Consider the following 18,774-nt stretch of genomic DNA (forward strand, 5'->3'; position numbering starts at 1 on the left):
GGTGAGCCTTCTTCTTAAACCACTGCAGTCCTTGTGATGACGGTGCTCTCATGCTGGTGGTTGTGCAGGATGCATTTTAACCTGGAGCAGTGCGTGGGTTTAGGTGTGGGTGTGGGGAGGGGGGCTGGTTAAAGCGGGTGAAATTGCATCCGTGTCCGGAAGCCAGCTCCAACGTGCTGGTTCCCGGGATTAACTTGGGTATGCTCGGCTGGTTGTGCATAACCCCCTCTGGAGAGGCGGGTTAACAATTTAAATATGTTAACCGCTCAATTGTAGCGATATTTCACCTACATTCAAATTCAACGGCACATCCGTTGCTTTCCTGGGCTTCCTGAAATTCACCATTGAAACCAAGGCGAGAACACAACAGTAATTCATGGGGCTCATTAAAAGTCAGGCAAATACTCCAATAAATACTCAGTGCTCACAACTGCTTTCTTACCTACCACTGGGACAGGATTTGTTCATAGTACATGTGGTGAGCTGTTATTTTCTGCACTTTGGAGGTATTGAGACTCCGATCAGGATGGGTGACGCCTTGGCTGCCTTAGATTGGACCTTGGATGAGGAACAAGGTGACCATCAGCAGCAACAACAGATGGCTGTGCAGAGACCTACATGTGTTGATCAAAGAGGGGAGTGGCAGAGATGTTGAGCTCACGGGAAGCACTACCCACATAACAGAGTGTACAGGCAGAGGCTCAGCTTCCTTGACCTCTCAGAAAAGCAGTGCTTTGAGAGGCTGAGTTTGTCACATCAGGTGTTGGCAGACATCTGCAGCCTCCTAGAAGAAGACCTGCTCCCTGCTAGACCTGGTTGCCATGCATTACCAGTTGCTGTGAAAGTGACCATTGCCCTCAACTTCTTTACCTCTGGGTCCTTTCAGGGCGCTACCAGAGACACATCCAGGATCCCCCAGTCTTCTGCTCACAAATGCATAAGGCAGGGCACTGATGTGTTGTTTGCCAGGTCCGACAATTATGTCAACTTCGCCTGTGATGACGCTAGTCAGAATGAGCAGCCGCTCAGGTTTGCACCTCTAGCTGACTTCTCACTGGTGCAGGGCATCATTGACTGCACACATGTGGCAATCCACGCATCCCTGGATCAACCAGGAGTATTCATAAACCGCAAGGGTTTCCACTCCATCAGTGTGTAGCTGGTGTGCAACCACAAGAAAAGGTTTCTACAGGTGTGCACTAGATTCCCGGGGAGCTGGCATGATGCTTTCATCCTGTGGCAGTCCAAGCTCCCAGACCTCTTTGGACATGCAAGTAGGCTTCAGGGGTTGCTGCTAGGAGACAATGGATACCCCCTTCAAAATTGGTTGATGACACCCATGAGAAACCCAAGCAATGAAGCTCAAGAACAGTACAACAAAAACCATATGACAGCCAGATGTGTTATTGAGCAAGCGATCGGTATGCTCAAGATGTGCTTCAGGTGCCTGGACAGATCTGGAAGCACTCTTCAGTACTTACCAGGCAGGGTATCCAGAATGATTGTGGTTTTGCACAACACTGCACAACAGTGAAGGTTGGCGCTGTATGAGGAACAAGGCACTGATCATACATCGTCTGTGGACGAATCCAAGGAGGAGGGTGAAGAGAAGAAAGATGGCAACCCCAACACACCACCAGCCACTCACATTCCTGCCCAGATGCCAGGGATTCACTAATACCCGTAAGGTTCAGTTAGTTGTCACCACTGGACCCATGTAACAACCACATCCCACCACCACTCTCATCATCCTCCATGACCATCCCCATCCACCAATCCCACTGAAGCAAACCAACTAAACACATCCTACCATTGGTCCCTGTCAATTCATGTCTTCCCATTCATCAGCAAGAAACTGAGAAGGCAATTTGCCACTTAGCAACCAAGAATAGGCAACACGGGAAAGTGGTGCAAAGTAATAAATGCTATATGATTCTGTTAAAGAACGGAAATGTAACAACTTTTTCTCAAACACCTATGTGCATATGCTTGTACAACTTCAAAGCTTTACTCTTCTTTTTCCTACCGCTCCTACGTGGTGCAACCCCTGTGGCTTCAGCTGTGTTAGAGGCAGGCCGCTTAGATCCTGCTCTGACTGCTGAGATCCACTTGGCTGACGACCTCTGGGTCTTGGAGCCCATGAGGGCCCCACCAAAGATTGCTCTACCTGCACCTGTGCAGCGGCAGACTAGGCCATCGGGACATGAGGCAGCATGTTGGGTACTGACTGAGGGTGGGGGGTGGTGACAATGGGTGAGAAATGGGAGCACTTTGAGTGTAGTCCCCACTTCCATGTCTCCTTTTGCCATAATACCTCACATGCACCAGTTGCACTTCACTGCTATCAGAGAGCAGCTTAGTGCCGATAAGTGATGCGCTGTAAGGCCAAGGCTAAGGTGTCTGTTATCCTATGTAAGGCGCCAGACATGTTGACATCCAGAGTCTGCACCGCTGTGGTCAAGGCATGCATGGACTCATTTTGTTGCCACGATTGATGTTCCACAGTGTTGGCCACTCTATGGAAAATGATATCCTCGCAATGCCCTGTGACATCAACCCACTAATGCTTGATGTGGACTCTTCCATTCTCCTTGTAATTGTGGACAGTGTGCGTGGGAGGCCTGCCAGTACAGTGCATATTTTCTGCTGCTCCTCAATGATTATCCTTTTTATTGATGGCCCCTGTGGTACAGCATCTATGTCCAGCTGAGCAGAGCTTGGAGAGTGCTGCGCCCTCCGATCCAGCACTGCTCCCTTCCTCGTTGGGTTGGAAACTGATCAAGAATGCTTTCTTTTACACATTTCAGGAATTCCTCCCCCTCTTTACCCTTTACACTGTTTTTTCCCAGTCTGTATTTGGATAATTGAAGTCCCTCCTTATCATTACTCTATAATGGTTTCTACAGCTTTCTGAAATTTGTCTGCAAATTTTCTCCTCCATTTCTATCCCACTATTTGGTGGCCTACAGTACACACCCAGCAGGGGATATGGGGAGAAGGCGGGGACAGGGTACTGAATTTGGATGATCAGCCATGATCTCATTAAATGGCGGAACAGGCTCGAGGGGCCGAATGGTCTACTCCTGCTCCTATATTCTATGTATCTAAGCAGCATAATGACTCCACTTCTGCTCCTTAACTCTAGCCAAATAGATTCTATCTTTGAACCCTCAAACACATTGGCCCAGATTTTGCGGTCATCGGTGAAGGAACGGCGCCCGCCATTCACCTCGCTGACATCTGCCTATAAAGTTTTGACCAGCTTCAGAGCACAGGCTTCTCTAATCCAGTGTCTGTTCAAGTGCGGCGCACTCTACAGGGCATTTGTGGCATCAGTGAGCAGAACAAGAAACAGCGAGGCTCTTCAACCAATCAGATCAAAGAATCCTCACTGAGACATGCAGAGTCCAAACCAGAATTTCTAAAGCAGGAAATATAAATTAGATTTAACAACAACAAGAACAAATGGTATTTATATAGCACCGTTAATGTAGTAAAACATCCCAAGGCACTTCATAGGAGTATTATAAGACAAAAATGTGACACCGAGCCACATAAGAAGAAATTAGGGCAGATGACCAAAAGCTTGATCAAAGAGGTAGTTTTTAAGGAGCATCTTAAAGGAGGAAAGAGAGGTAGCGAGGCAGAGAGGTTTAGGGAGGGAATTCCAGAGCTTAGGGTCTAGGCAGCTGAAGGCACGGCCACCGATGGTTGAGTGATTATAATCAGGGATGCTCAAGAGGGCAGAATTTGAGGAGCGCAGATATCTCAGGGGGGTTCTGGGGCTGAAGGAGATTACAGAGATAGGGAGGGGCGAGGCCATGGAGTGATTTGTAAACACGGATGAGAATTTTGAAATCAAGGCGTTGCCAATGTAGGTCAGCGAGCTCAGGGGTGATGGCTGAACGAGACTTGGTGCAAGTTAGGACACGGGCAGCCGAGTTTTGGATCATCTCAAGCTTACGTAGGGTAGAATGTGGGAGGCCAGCCAGGAGTGCATTGGAATAGTCAAGTTTAGAGGTAACAAAGGCATGGATGAGGGTTTCAGCAGCGGATGAGCTGAGGCAAGGCCGGAGATGGGCAATGTTACAGAGGTGGAAGTAAACGGTCTTAGTTATGCCGCAGATATGTGGTCGAAAGCTCATTTCAGCGTCAAATATGACATCAAGGTTACGAACAGTCTGGTTCAGCCTCAGGGAGAGGGATGGAGTCAGTGACTAGGGAACGGAGTTTGTGACGGGGATCAAAGACAATGGCTTCGGTCTTCCCAATATTTAATTGGAGAAAATTTCTGCTCAACCAGCACTGGATGTCGGACGAGCAGTCTGACAATTTAGAGACCGTGGAGGGGTCAAGAGAAGTGGTGGTGAGGTAGAGCTGGGTGTCGTCAGCGTACACGTGGAAACTGATGCCATGTTTTGGAATGATGTCATCAAGGAGCAGCATATAGATGAGAAATAGGAAGGTGCCAAGGATAGATCCTTGGGGGACACCAGAGGTAATGATGCAGGAATGGGAAGAGAAGCCATTGCAGGTGATTTTCTGGCTACGATTAGATAGATAAGAATGGAACCAGGCGAGTGCAGTCCCACCCAGCTGGACAATGGTGGTGAGGATTTGGAGGAGGATGGAGTGGTCAACCGTGTCAAAGGCTGCAGACAGGTCGAGAAGGACGAGGAGGGATAATTTACCTTTGTCACTGTCACAAAGGATGTAATTTGTGACTTTGATGAGAGCCGTTTTGGTACTGTGGTGGGGCAAAAACCTGATTGGAGGGATTCAAACATGTAATTCCGGGAAAGATGGGTTTGGATTTGGGAGGCGACAACACACTCAAGGGCTTTGGAGAGGAAAGGGAGGTTGGAAGTGGGGCGATAGTTTGCAAGTGGGGTCAATGGTTGTTTTTTGGCGGAGGTGATGATAGCAGATTTGAAGGATAGGGGGACAGTACCTGAGGAGAGCGAACTGTTAACAATGTCAGCTAACATGGGAGCCAGAAAAAGAAGTGTGATGGTCAGCAGTTTAATGGGAATAGGGTCGAGGGAGCAGGATGTGGGTCTCATGGACAAGATGAGCATGGAGAGGTCAAGAGGGGAGATCGGAGAGAAACTGGAGAAATATGTGAGTTCAGGGCTAGGGCAGGGGGGGAACCTTAGAGGATGTTTGGCCCGGTGGGCTAGGGGAAGGAAGGGAAGTGGCAGGGGCAGCTGATCGGATTTTCACAATCTTAGAGACAAAGAAGTCTATGAGCTCCTCGCACTTGTTGTTGGAGTTGGTTGTGGAGGAGACAGGGGAGAGGGGTTTAAGAAGATGGTTAACAGTAGAGAATACCGAAGGTTACCTTTGCATTCCAGAATGATCCTGGAATAGTGAGCAGTTTTGGCAGAGAAGAGCAGGACCCGATAATGCTTTATGTAGTTCAGCCAGATCTGGCAGTGAATGGCTAAACCAGTTGTCCGCCATATCCGTTCAAGTATGCATCCCTTGGACTTGAGGGAGCAAAAATGAGGGCTGTACCAGGGGGAATTGCCAGGATGAGAGAGAGTAATTGTGTTAATAAGGACTAGGGCATCAAAGGTGGTTGTGAGGGTGTGGTTGAGCAGATCGGTAGCTGCAGAAATGTCGTGGTGAATGGAAGACCAAAGGCTAGACAGTTGGGATTTTGTAAATGCAGTTGTAAGAGAGTTGGGAAGAGTGTATTTTACAGGGGCGGACACAGAAGGAAGTAGGGTTGGGTGGGGGAAGGGGGATATGGGTGGACAGTGATGCAAGGATGTGGTCAGAGATGGCCTTTTCTGCGATTGGCATGGTGGGAATAGCGAGGCCACGAGAGATGGCAAGATCAAGGGGGTGGTCGTAAATTTGGGTTCGGGAGTTCACATGGAGGGAGAGATTAAGGGAGGATAGGAGGGTAGTGAGAGAGAGTATGCTGAATTAAGATGGAGGTTGAAATCACCAAGGATGAGAAGGCGCTCAGTGCAGAGGCTGAGGGAGGAAAGCAGTGAAGATATCTCGGTGATAACATTTTTATGGTACTTGGGTGGGCGGTAGAGAACAAGAATTTTAAACGAGAGGTGAGAGGGGTGGAAAAAGGTGAGAGGCTCAAAGGAGGAGAAAGTGCCAGAGGAATAGGGGGACAGACCAAGGTGTGATTTGGTGATGAGAGCCACGCCGCCACCACTGCGGTCTGAGCGGGGCAAGTGGTGGAAGGTATAGCCAGGCAGGGAGGCTTCATTTAAGGGTAGGGTATCATCAGCCCTCAGCCAAGTTTCTGACAGGGCCATGATGTCGATGCAATCATCCATGATAAGCTCATGGATGGCAAGGGCCTTGTTCGCAAGTGAATGGACATTCTGCAGGGAGATGCGAAGAGGGTCGGTGATGGCTGATCCACTGCCAGCATCCACAGGGTCAGCTCTTGGAGGGGTGAGTTGGATGGGGAGGAGATTGGTAAGATTAGCCCCCTGCGGGTGCGCTGTTGGGGGAAGGTCAGTGAGAGAGTAGAATGGGACAGTTGGGGTTGCTGCCCATGAGGAGGCAGCGACCAGTGCCTCGATGGGCCCTTCAGAGGATGCCAAGAGAGACACAGAAGGAAGCTGTAGGCTTATCTAAGAGGGAGTCGAGCCTCGGACGGCGGCAGGAGAGTAGGAAGGTCGAAGAGTAATGAAGGATTGGGGTAGGGATTTGGGAGGGCAGAGTATCCAAGAGAGGAGCGATGAAAGTCAGCATGACGACAGGAGAGAGCGGTCAGGGAGAGATAAAGAAAAAAGTAAAAGGGAGAGAAAGAAGTGGAAATAGAAATGAACGGCTCGGATCTGGAGCGGCAGCCAAAATGCGCACGCAAATGGACACAGGGAAAAACTCAAGTTACATAGGCCTGGTTGTAGGGGGGCATCTTTTAACTGGTTTATGGTAATTTACCTGGCCAGCAGCCTTTGCCTACGCACTGACCAATTCAAACCTTTTACCTGGTTTACGTAATTCACCTGGTCAGGCAGCCTTTTGCTGCTACACTGTAAACCAATTTAAACAGCGGTTATAGAGCGTACCTACACATATGTTATATCAAAAGAAAGCTCATCATTAGGGAACTCTTGTAGGCATATTTACTTTTTGGTCGGACAAAAATTGTGCCGACGGTATCCAAAATACTTTCAAATTTCCGCTCATTATCCGCTCATTAGCATCGAGTGGGGGCGGGTTCATTGTGTGTGCGGGCGGGCCATCCTAGAGTTGAGTGATGCGATGATTGACCAATCTTACACTTCAGTGACCTGACGGTAGACCAATCGGTGCGTGTGTAGGCGGGCCTTATCATTCTGAACTGAGGTGAGTGTCAGCCATCTTGATTCGTAAGTTTATTTTTTTTCCCCACATTCTGCGTGTTTCTATTCAAATCTAGATTTCCAGCAAAAAAAAAGTTGCTTTTAAAACACAAATTGTTTTTAAAAAAAGTTAATTAATTTGTAAATCTTTTCTCTAACCTCTATAATTTTCCTAGCTTTCACCGTTTTTGCAGGCCTGGAAGCCTGGGCCTCTGTTGCCCAGCCACGCCCGAGCTAGGCATCGCCCCTCCCTCTGGGCCTGCCCCGTGATCGCTGCCATCTTTGTAAAGGCTGGCGGCGCGGGACTGGGCCGAGCGTAGCCATCGCCGCCATTTTGGTAAAGGCTGGCGGGGCGGGAGGGAGCCTAGTGGGAGGTGAGTTGCGGTCACCGCGGGGCTAGGGCTCAGCTGATCGGGCGCTCATCAGGGGTCGGCCCGCAACACATCGACCGGAGGAGTGGCGGCTCTCTCTCTCCATCCCCACCGCGGCTCGGGCGGGGGGCCGGGGCTCGGGAGGGCGGGGCTCGGGAGGGCGGGGCTCGGGAGGCCGGTGCTCGGGAGAGCGGGAAGGGTTACCCCGACAACGGGGCCCGGCCCTCTCTCACAGCCTCAAGCTGGCTCACGCCCGTTCCCGGGGCTTGGCTCCAGCGCAGGCCCAGCCGCAATTGGCGATCATGAAGCCGGGGCTCGGGAGGGCGTGGGGCAGGGCTCGGGAGGGCGGGGGGCAGGGCTTGGGAGGGCGGGGGGCGGGGCTCGGGCTGACCGGGGCGCTGTGCTCGGCTGGGCCATGTCAGTGTGTGGGGCGGCACGGAGCTCTGCGGAGCCATCGCCGGCAGAGGGGAGAGGGTCTGCTGGCTCCCCCCCTCCCTTTCTCCCCCTCCCTTTCTCCCCTCCCCCTCCACCCCCCCACCCCCCCTCCACCCCACCTCCCCCTCCACCCCCCCATCCCCTCCACCCAACCTCCCCCTCCCCCTCCCCCTCCACCCCCCTCCCCCTCCACCCCTTCCCCTCCCCATCCCCCCCCTCCCCCTCCCCTCCCCCCTCCCCTTCCCCCTCCCCCTCCCCCTACCCCCTCCCCCTCTCCCCCTACCCCCTTCCCCTCTCCCCCTCCCCCTATCCCCCTTCCCCTACCCCCCTTCCCCCCACCCCCTTCCCCCCAGTCGCTCTCTCTCTTCCCCCCAGTTGCTCTCTCTCTTCCCCCCAGTCGCTCTCTCTCTTCCCCCCAGTCGCTCTCTCTCTTCCCCCCAGTCGCTCTCTCTCTTCCCCCAGTCGATCTCTCTCTTCCCCCCAGTTGCTCTCTCTCTTCCCCCCAGTCGCTCTCTCTCTTCCCCCCAGTCTCTCTCTCTCTTCCCCCCAGTTGCTCTCTCTCTTCCACCCAGTCGCTCTCTCTTCTCCCCAGTCGCTCTCTCTCTCTCTTCCAACAACAACATGCCCTCAAAAAACCCTCGGCACCACCGGGCACTTCAGCTAGTTGTGAATAACTGGGGTCCTAGCACCGATCCTTGCGGTACCAAACTAGTCACTGCCTACCACTCGGGAAAAGACCCGTTGATTCCAACTCTTTGCTTCCTGTCTGCCAACCAGTTCTCTATTCAAGTCAGTACCTTACCCCCAATCCCATGTGCTTTAACTTTGCACGCTAATCTCTTATGCGGGACCTTATCGAAAGCCTTCTGAAAGTCCAAATACACCACATCCACTGGTTCTCCCTTATCTAATCTACCAGTGAAGAAGAAGAAGAAAAGGAAGAAGAACAAGAACAAGAAGAAGAACAAGAAGAAGAAGAGGAGGTGGCTCCATGAATATCCCCATCCTCAATGACGGTGGAGCCCAGCATGTGAGTGCAAAAGGCAAGGCTGAAGCATTTGCAACCATCTTCAGCCAGAAGTGCCTAGTGGATGATCCCGGCTATCGTGCTGAAGACTTGTGCTCCAGAACTAGCCGCGCATCCAGCCAAGCTGTTCCAGTATAGCTACAACACTGGCATCTATCCAACAATGTGGAAAACTGCCCAGGTATGTCCTGTCCACAAAAAGCAGGACAAATCCAATCTGGCCAATCACCGTCTACTCTAAATCATCAGCAAAGTGATGGAAGGTGGCATCAACAGTGCTATCAAGCGGCATTTACTCACCAATAACCTGCTCACCAATGCGCAGCCTGGGTTCCGCCAAGACCACTCGGCTCCCGACCTCATTACAGCCTTGGTCCAAACATGGACAAAGGAGCTGAATTCCAGAGGTGAGGTAAGAGCGACTGCCCTTGACATCAAGGCAGCATTTAACTGAGTGTGGCATCAAGGAGCCCTAGTAAAACTGAAGTCAATGTGAATCAGGGGGATAACTCTCCATTGGCTGGAGATATACTAGCACAAAGGAAGATGGTTGTGATGGTTGAAGGTCAATCATCACAGCCCAGGACATCGCTGCAGGAATTTCTCAGGGCAGTGTCCTAGGCTCAACCATCTTCAGCTGCTTTATCAATGACCTTCCCTTCAACATAAGTTCAGAAATGGGGATGTTCGCTGATGATTGCACAGTGTTCAGTGCCATTCACAACTCCTCAGATAATGAAGCAGTCCATGCCCGCATGCAACAAGACCTGGACGATGTTCAGGCTTGGGCTGATAAGTGGCAGATAACATTCATGTCACACACGTGCCAGGCAATGACAAGCTCCAACAAGCGAGAGTCTAACCAGCGCCCCTTGAAATTCAACGGCATTACCATTGCCGAATCCCCCACCATCAACATCCTGGGGGTCACCATTGACCAGAAACTTAACTAGACCAGCCACATAAATACTTTGGCAACAAGAGCAGGTCAGAGGCTGGGCATTCTATGGCGGGTGTCTCACCTTCCGACTCCCCAAAGCCTTTCCACCATCTACAAGGCACAAGTGATGAGTGTGATGGAATACTCTCCACTTGCCTGGATGAGTGCAGCTCCAACAACACTCAAGAAGTTCAACACAATCCAGGACAAAGCATCTGTTTGATTGGCACCCCATCCACCACTTTAAACATTCACTCCCTCCACCACCAGCGTACCGTGGCTGCAATGTGTGCTATCTACAAGATGTACTGCAGCAACTCACCAAGGCTTCTTTGGCAGCACCTCCCAAACCCGTGACCTCTTCCTTCTAGAAGGACAAGGGTAGCAGGCGCATGGGAACACCACCACCTCCAAGTTCCCCTCCAAGTCACACACCATCCTGACTTAGAAGTATATCGCCGATCTTCCATCGTCGCTGGGTCAAAATCCTGGAACTCCCTCCCTAACAGCACTGTGGGAGTACATTCACCACACGGGCTGCAGCAGTTCAAGAAGGCGGCTCACCACCACCTTCTCAAGGGCAATTAGGGATGGGCAATAAATGCCGGCCTTGCCAGCGATGCCCACATCCCATAAACAAATTTTAAAAAACAACAGCTTCCAGCGACACTATTTAAAGGGATCATCACCAATCACTCGGACCGGACAGTTTTTTTTGAAGTTTGAGTGGCTGTTGTGCTACTTTCTGCTACTGGAAGAGTTTTCTTTATTCATTTCAAGGTTCTTTGGTATCAGGGAGTATTGTGGCAAATACCAAACTACATAATTATTTAAGAACATAAGAACATAGGAGCAGGAGTAGGCCATTTGGCCCTTTGAGCCTGCTCCGCCATTCAATAATATCATGGCTGATCTTCTACCTCATCTCCACTTTCCTGCACTATCCCCATATCCCTTGATTCCCTTAATATTCAAAAATCTATCAATCTCTGTCTTGAATATACTCAATGACTGAGCCTCCACAGCCCTCCGGGGTAGAGAATTCCAAAGATTCACCACCCTCTGAGTGAAGACATTTCTCCTCATCTCAGTTCTAAATGGTTGACCCCTTATTCTGAGACTGTGACCCCTGGTTCTAGACTCCACAGCCAGGGGAAACATTCTCCCTGCATCTACCCTGCCAAGTCCTGTAAGAATTTTGTATGTTTGAGATCACCTCTCATTCTTCTAAACTCTAGAGAATATAGGCCTAGTCTACTGAATCTGTCCTCATTGGACAATCCCCCCATCCCAGGCTGGTGAACCTTTGTTGTACCCCCTCTATGGCAAGTATATCCTTCCTTAGGTAAGGAAACCAAAACTGTACACAATACTCCAGGTGTGGCCTCACCAGGGCCATATATAATTGCAGTAAGATGTCTTTACTCTTATACTCAGATCCTCTTATAATAAAGGCCAACATACCATCTGCATTCCTAATAGCTTGCTGTACCTGCATGTTAACTTTCAGCGATTTGTGTACAAGGACACCCAAGTCCCTCTGAACACCAACATTTCCCAGTCTCTCACCATTTAAAAAATACTGTGCTTTTCTGTTTTTCCTACTAAAGTGGATAACTTCACATTTCTCCATGTTATATTCCATTTGCCATGTTCTTGCCCACTCACTTAGCCTGTCTATATCCCCTTGAAGCCTCCTTGCATCATCCTCACAACTTATATTCCCACCCACCTTTATATCATCAGCAAACCTGGATATATTACATTTGGTCCCCTCATCCAAATTATTGATGTAGATTATGAATAGCTGAGGTCCAAGCACTGATACTTGCAGTACCCCACTAGATACAGCCTGCCAACCCGAAAAAGTCCCGTTTATTCCTACTCTCTGTTTTCTGTCCATTAACTAATCCTCAATCCATGTTAGTATATTACCCCCAATCCCATGAGCCCTAATTTTGTTTAATAACCTCTTGTGTGGCACCTTATCAAATGCCTTCTGTAAATCCAAATACACCACATCCACTGATTCCCCCTTATCTATTCTGCACAATTATTTCTGAAAAGCTTCAGCCTACAATACTTGCTAAAAGTCATGGGGGCCGTACTGTCAGTGGACCTCGCCCTCCAGGATCTACGGCAGAGGGAGCCCAAGCAGTGAGAGAATCAGCCTCCTGGATCGGCAGTCCATAACTGGCTCATCAGACACTGATTTGCATGAATGAAACCCGAAACCCCATAGCTCACCACATCCCCATCATACAATCCCTGTCTTACGCCCTATCACAGAATCCTTCGCCAAAGGTGAAATGAGAGAGACCACAAAATATTCCAAACAGAATTAATAACTTTACCTATAAAAATATCATACATATCACATGAATTCTAATGACCCTTGTGCCTGCCATAGTTGAATAGCTGTCATTGTGGGCAAGGTATGAGATGTGGGTGTGATTGTTGCTAGGTAGAGATTGTTGGTGGGTGAGTGCTGGAGATGTGATGCATTTAGCTGTGTGTGAAGCTTGTGATACAGATGGTGGTATGTCACATTTGTTGAAGCCTTCACTCACCCTGACCACCCGTGTAAGGTCATTAAACTTCTTCCTGCACTGGGTGTGGGTGCTGGGGATCACAGTGCTGCCATGATGTGCTGTGTCACCTCCCTCCAAGTAGTCTTGCTGACTTGTGGCGAGGGCCTCCTGCCAGTTGTCGGGTACTGGACCACCCGCCTTGTCTCCACTGCTAAAACCAATGCTGCCAAAGCTTCATTGGAAAACCTCTGGGCTCTCTCCCTGGGCGGCGATCTGCCATCAGGATTTATAATTAAGTGCTAATTCTCCTTGTCCTTCTTCTTATGGTTGTTGAAGCAGCAGCACCCTAACAATGCTGAGAATGAGGTGCTGCAACATCAATGAACGTCCCCTTTATCAGTGAACAAAGCCTGTGACAATCATTACTTGTGTTTAAACTGCCCCGATATTGGCCCATCTGAGCTTGGGTTTTTAGATGAGAATCATGACTGCAATCATTTTTATTGAGGAGTGTGGACGAATTTTGCGTGCAGCCTAGATGATTTTCAGGTGGCTCTACTTAACCATTTTTAATCTAAACACTACCGATTTCTTGGCTATAACAAATTACTAGCCCAGTATTTTTTAAATAGTGAGAAACGATTAAATGTTGGTGTTCAGAGAGATTTAGGTGTCCTCGTACAGGAAACACAGAAAGTTAGCATGCAGATATAGCAAGCAATTAGGAAGACAATTGGCATGTTGGCCTTTATTGCAAGGGGGTTGGAGTACAAGTGTAAGGAAGTCTTACAATTGTACAGGGCTCTGGTGAGACCACACCTGGAGCACATGTGAACAATTTTGGTCTCCTTATCTGTGGGAAGGAGATACTTGCCTGAGAGGCGGTGCAACGAAGATTCACTAGATTGATTCCTGGGATGAGAGGGTTGTCCTATGAGGAGAGATTGAGTAGATTGGGTCAATACTCTTTGGAGTTTAGAAGAATGAGGTGATCTCATTGAAACATACAAGATACTGAGGGGTGTTGACAGGTTAGATGCTGAGACGTTGCTTCCCCTGGCTGGAGAGTCTAGAACTAGTGGGCATAGACTCAGGATAAGTGGTCAGCCATTTAAGATTTGTTGTGGTCTGCTGCATGCTGCATATCCTCGCCATCATGAGGGCACTGCCCTTGCACGAGCTATACAGCAAGCAGCTGAGGAGCAGAAGGAGGAGCTGGAGTAGGAGCAAGAGGAAGAGGAAGGGAGGAGTCAACCTAGACAGCCCCTTTCTGGCAGGGCTATTCATGAATGATTCATTCAGCTTCAATACCAGTAAACGCAACCTCAATTCCCCATTCACCAATAGTTCCACACTTTACCTTCCCTTTGTTACTGACCATCATAGTGTCCACTTGGCCACAATGCAAAATAAAAGCCAACACAAAATAAACATCCAAACCAAATTTTTAAATCAAAGCATTCCATATTGCATACAAATGCCAACTGATCGCCTTTGTGCATTCCCTTAGTGCCTGTCTTCCGTGTGCCTTTGCCTGTACTAGTGCTCCTATGCAGTGCTACCCCAGTGGCTGCAACATGGCTGGTGCAGATGGCCTTGGAGGACGACCTCGAGCACCTCTGGACCGAGAAGGCCCGGCTTCGGACTGCACCAGCTCGCCATGGGCGGCAGCCATCTGGGCTGGCTCGCTGGCTGGTTGACAGGCAACAGCAAGGGCACTATCGGAGTGGCAGTGGTGGGAGGACGAATGCTGCAGAGAGTAGGGAAAATGGGTAGGTACTCAAACTGGCAGGATGTGAATACTGGTGTCCCATAGGGGTCTGTGTTGGGGCCTCAACTATTTACATTGTTTATTAACAACTTAGATGATGGCTTAGAAAGTCATATATCCAAGTTTGCCGATGGCATAAAGATAGGCGACATTGAAGGCGGTGTAGATGAAAGCATAAAATTACGAAGAGATATTGATAGGTTAAGTGAATGGGCAAAACTGTGGCAAATTGATTTCAATGTAAGCAAATGTGAGGTCATCCACTTTGGACCTAAAAAGGATCAAACAGGGTACTTTCTAAATGGTGAAAAGCTAAAAACAGTGGAGGTTCAAAGGGACTTGGCGGGTCCAGGTACATCGATCATTAAAATGTCATGAACAGATACAGAAAATAATCAAAAAGGCTAATGGAATGCTGGCCTTTATATCTAAAGGACTAGAATACAAGGGGGTAGAAGTTATGTTGCAGCTATACAAAGCCCTGGTTAGACCACACCTGGAGCACTGGGAGCAGTTCTGGGCACCACACCTTAGGAAGGATATATTGGCCTTGGAGACAGTGCAGCGTAGGTTCACTAGAATGATACCCGGACTTCAAGGGTTATGTTCCGAGGAGGGATTACACAAATTAGGGTTGTATTCCCTAGAATTTAGAAGGTTAAGGGGTGATCTGATCGAAGTTTTCAAGATATTAAGGGGAACAGATAGGGTAGATAGAGAGAAACTATTTCCGCTGGTTGAGGATTCTAGGACTAGGGGGCATAGTCTAAAAATTAGAGCCAGACCTTCCAGGAGTGAAATTCGGAAACACTTCTACACACAAAGGGTGGTAGAAGTTTGGAACTCTCTTCCACAAATGGCAATTGATGCTCGATCAATTGTTAATTTTAAATCTGAGATTAATAGCTTTTTGTTAACCAAAGGTATTAAGGGATACGGGCCAAAGGCGATATTGAGTTAGGTCGAAGATCAGCCATGATCTCATTGAATGATGAAACAGGCTCGAGGGGCTGAATGGCCTACTCCTCTTCCTATGTTCCTATGTCATCCTGAGAGAGGTCAGCAGGTTCATGATCCACATAGCCACCACCACAACTCTGGGGTGCCTTCTCAGCAATCCTAGTAATCTGTTGGAGGACAGATTTCTGGACTGCTGTGGCACCCTGCAAGCCCTTTTGAACACTGGTATCCACAGCCGTGATGGCAGCAAGCTGAGCTTGCATGACAGAAGTCTGAGCTATCACTGCGGCACCCAGACGATGGATAGCTTCTGCTTGTGCTGCAATAGAAGCTGAGACATCGACCATCAGACGCTGCATCATGGTTGGCTCCACAAGTGTGCTAATGGAGTTGGTGAGGATGGGCTCCAAGTTCTGCCCAAAGTCCTGTGCCAAGTTGGTGCCGGATTCCTCCATGCTCCTGGACATTGCATGCCTAACAATGCACCAAGCATTTCATTGTGCATAACCATCAACCATCTTCTGTGGGCTGCCTCATTGAAGTGCTCAACTAAGTCGTCTGGAGCAGAACTTGTATGCAACTTTGCCCTCCGGCGAGCTGGCACCTGCACAACCTTGCCCCCTGCCCTCACTGCAAGCCAATTGTGCCCGTGTCTCACCACGAGCAGACCCCATCTCTAAGCTATCCTCTAAATTATGCGCAGTGTCGGTGATGTAAGAAAAAGGAGACTTACCATCAAGTAACTTTAAAGTAAGCTTTAAGTAACTTATAAACACACTATATACACAAGAGAGGTCTTTACCATGCCTCTGGTAGAAGCCTCTTACAATACTGAACAGACCAGTATTTATACCAGTCCAACAGGAAGTGACATATGACAGGAAGTGAGGTATGTACACAGTTCATAGTTCATAGTTCATAGTTCACAGGAAGTGATGACATAACTTCCCGGAAGTTATCATTTTTATCACATTCTTCCCTCCTGCAGGATTAGGAGGCTGTGGTCTACCTTTTGGTCCGCAGCCGCCGAACAAGGAAGAGTTGCACCCGTTTGGATTCCCGTCGTAGAGGGTCGCTGGTCCGCTTACATGCGGTTGGCCATTGGTCAGAGTCTGTGTGGCCTGGATTGCCCTGTGAAGGGTCGGGGAGATCATGGCTTCGAGTACGAGCCCCAATAGGTTCAAAGTCGGACTGCCTCTGTTCAGAGGGAGGTGCAGAGCTGGTCTGTGGCGGATCAGTACTTTCATGCGCGGTACTGGGAGGGTCGCAACCTTGAGCACGGGGTTCTACCGGCACCAAGCTAGTTGGTGTCCGATCAGGATCCTGGAGAGGGGTACCCGATAGGTCCCAAGAGTTTCCTGGTGAAATGCCATCACCCGATGTCCCACTAGGTCCTGGTGGGCAGGGAGCCAGATCCCGTAATGATACGGTAGATTCTCGGCCGTCGGAATATCGTATGTTTGCATAGGTGGGGTTGGCATCGGTTAGTTCGACCTCGTCTACAAGAGGGTCATTTTTAGACGTCCGAACGTATCTTCGGAGTAATACAGGTCCAGGAGTAGTTAGCCATGATGGGAGTGATGTCCCATGAGATGAGCGACGCTGGAATCCAAAGAACCGCTCATGAGGTGTAGTATTTGTGGCTGTAGAAAGCAGGGACCGTATAGAGTGCAATGCATCCGGAAGCACTGTTTCCCATTGCTGGTCTGGTAGGCCCCGAGATCTTAAAGCGAGACGTACGGAATTCCAGATGATACCGTTATACCTCTCTACCTGCCCATTTCCGATGGGATGGTATGGTGTTGTTTTGCTTGTAGCAATTCCCCGTTCTGAGAGGTAGTCCTTGAGTTCCCTTGACATAAAGGATGGACCCCGATCTGAGTGAATATAAGCCGGCATGCCACAGAGAGAAAATACCTGCTCAAGGCAGCAGATTACTGTGGACGCCAGCATATTGGAGCAGGGGAAGGCAAATGGAAAACGTGAATATTCGTCGAACATGGTGAGCAAATATGTGTTCCGAGTTGAAGAGGGCACTGGGCCCTTAAAATCGATGCTAAGTCGTTGCATCGGTTGGGTTGCATGTATGAGTATACCATCTGAGGGGCGGAAGAACTGAGGTTTTAATTCCACACAAAGCCGGCATTCTGAGCATATTTTCTTTACATCTCCAGTGGAAAAAGGGAGATTCCGTGATCGTACGAAATGTAGCATGCGCGTAACGCCAGGATGACACAAACCATTGTGGACATCCATGAGAGTGGAGGATGACATAGTGGAGCAGAATGCCCGTGTGAGGGTGTCCGGGGCCACATTCTCCTTGCCAGGCCGATAGAGAATGGTATAACCAAAAGAGGCCAGTTCCATCCTCCAAAGTTGTATTTTATTATTCTTAATTTTGGTTCGTTTTCGATTATCGAGCATGAAGGCGACTGATCGTTGGTCCGTGATCAATGTAAAGTGCTGGTGAGCTAGAAAATGGTTCCACTTCCGTACTGCCTCTATGATGGCTGTGGCTTCTTTCTCAACCGGAGGATAATGTAGCTCGGCACCTTGTAAGGTCCTGGACATAAATGCTACAGGACGACCTTCCTGATTCAGAGTAGCCGAGATCGCCACCTCCGAGGCATCACATTCAACCACGAAAGGGAGATTCTCATCAATGGAGTGAAGAGCCGCTTTCTCCAACTGTTTTTTGAGAAGGTTAAAGGCTGCAACAGCCGCTGTTCCCAGTGGAAATGATCTAGCATGCAGCAAGGGTTGGATTTTGTCCGAAAAATGAGGAATCCATTTAGCGTAGTATGCAAACAGACCGAGAGCCCGACGTAAAGAAGCCGGATTCTTAGGTGACGGGAGCTCTTGGAGCGGGCGAAGTCTTTCTGGGTCTGGCTTAATGATACCATTGCCTACGCAGTAGCCAAGGATGTTGATGGTCGGTTGCGACTCAACAGATTTGGATTCATTCAGGGTCAAATTACGGCGATGGAGGGCATCCCGAAATTTTTGGAGGTTGGAGTCGTGTTCCTGTTGATCGTGACCTGCAATGGTAATGTTATCAAGATAGGGAAAAGTGTCCCTTAGGTTTTCCTGCTTAACCAGGCCATCCATTGCCCGTTGAAAGACAGCCACTCCATTAGTAACCCCGAATGGGAGGCGACGAAATTGGTACAGCCGTCCATTAGCCTCAAAGGCTGTGTACTGCTTATCTGAGACCTTCAAGGGTAACTGATGATAGGCACTTTTTAAATCATAAGTTGAGAACACTTTGTATTCGGCCAGTTTATTAACCATATCATCAATGCGTGGCAATGGGTAGGCGTCCAAGTCGGTATATTGATTGATGGTTTGCGAATAATCGATGCATAGTCGCTGTTTGTGAGGTTTTAGAGGGTTCTTGACAATGACGATTTGAGC

The sequence above is a fragment of the Somniosus microcephalus genome, chromosome 4 (genome assembly GCF_052327205.1).
Source record: "Somniosus microcephalus isolate GS21.2 chromosome 4, FLI_Smic_1.0, whole genome shotgun sequence".
NCBI classification, from domain to species: Eukaryota; Metazoa; Chordata; class Chondrichthyes; order Squaliformes; family Somniosidae; genus Somniosus; species Somniosus microcephalus.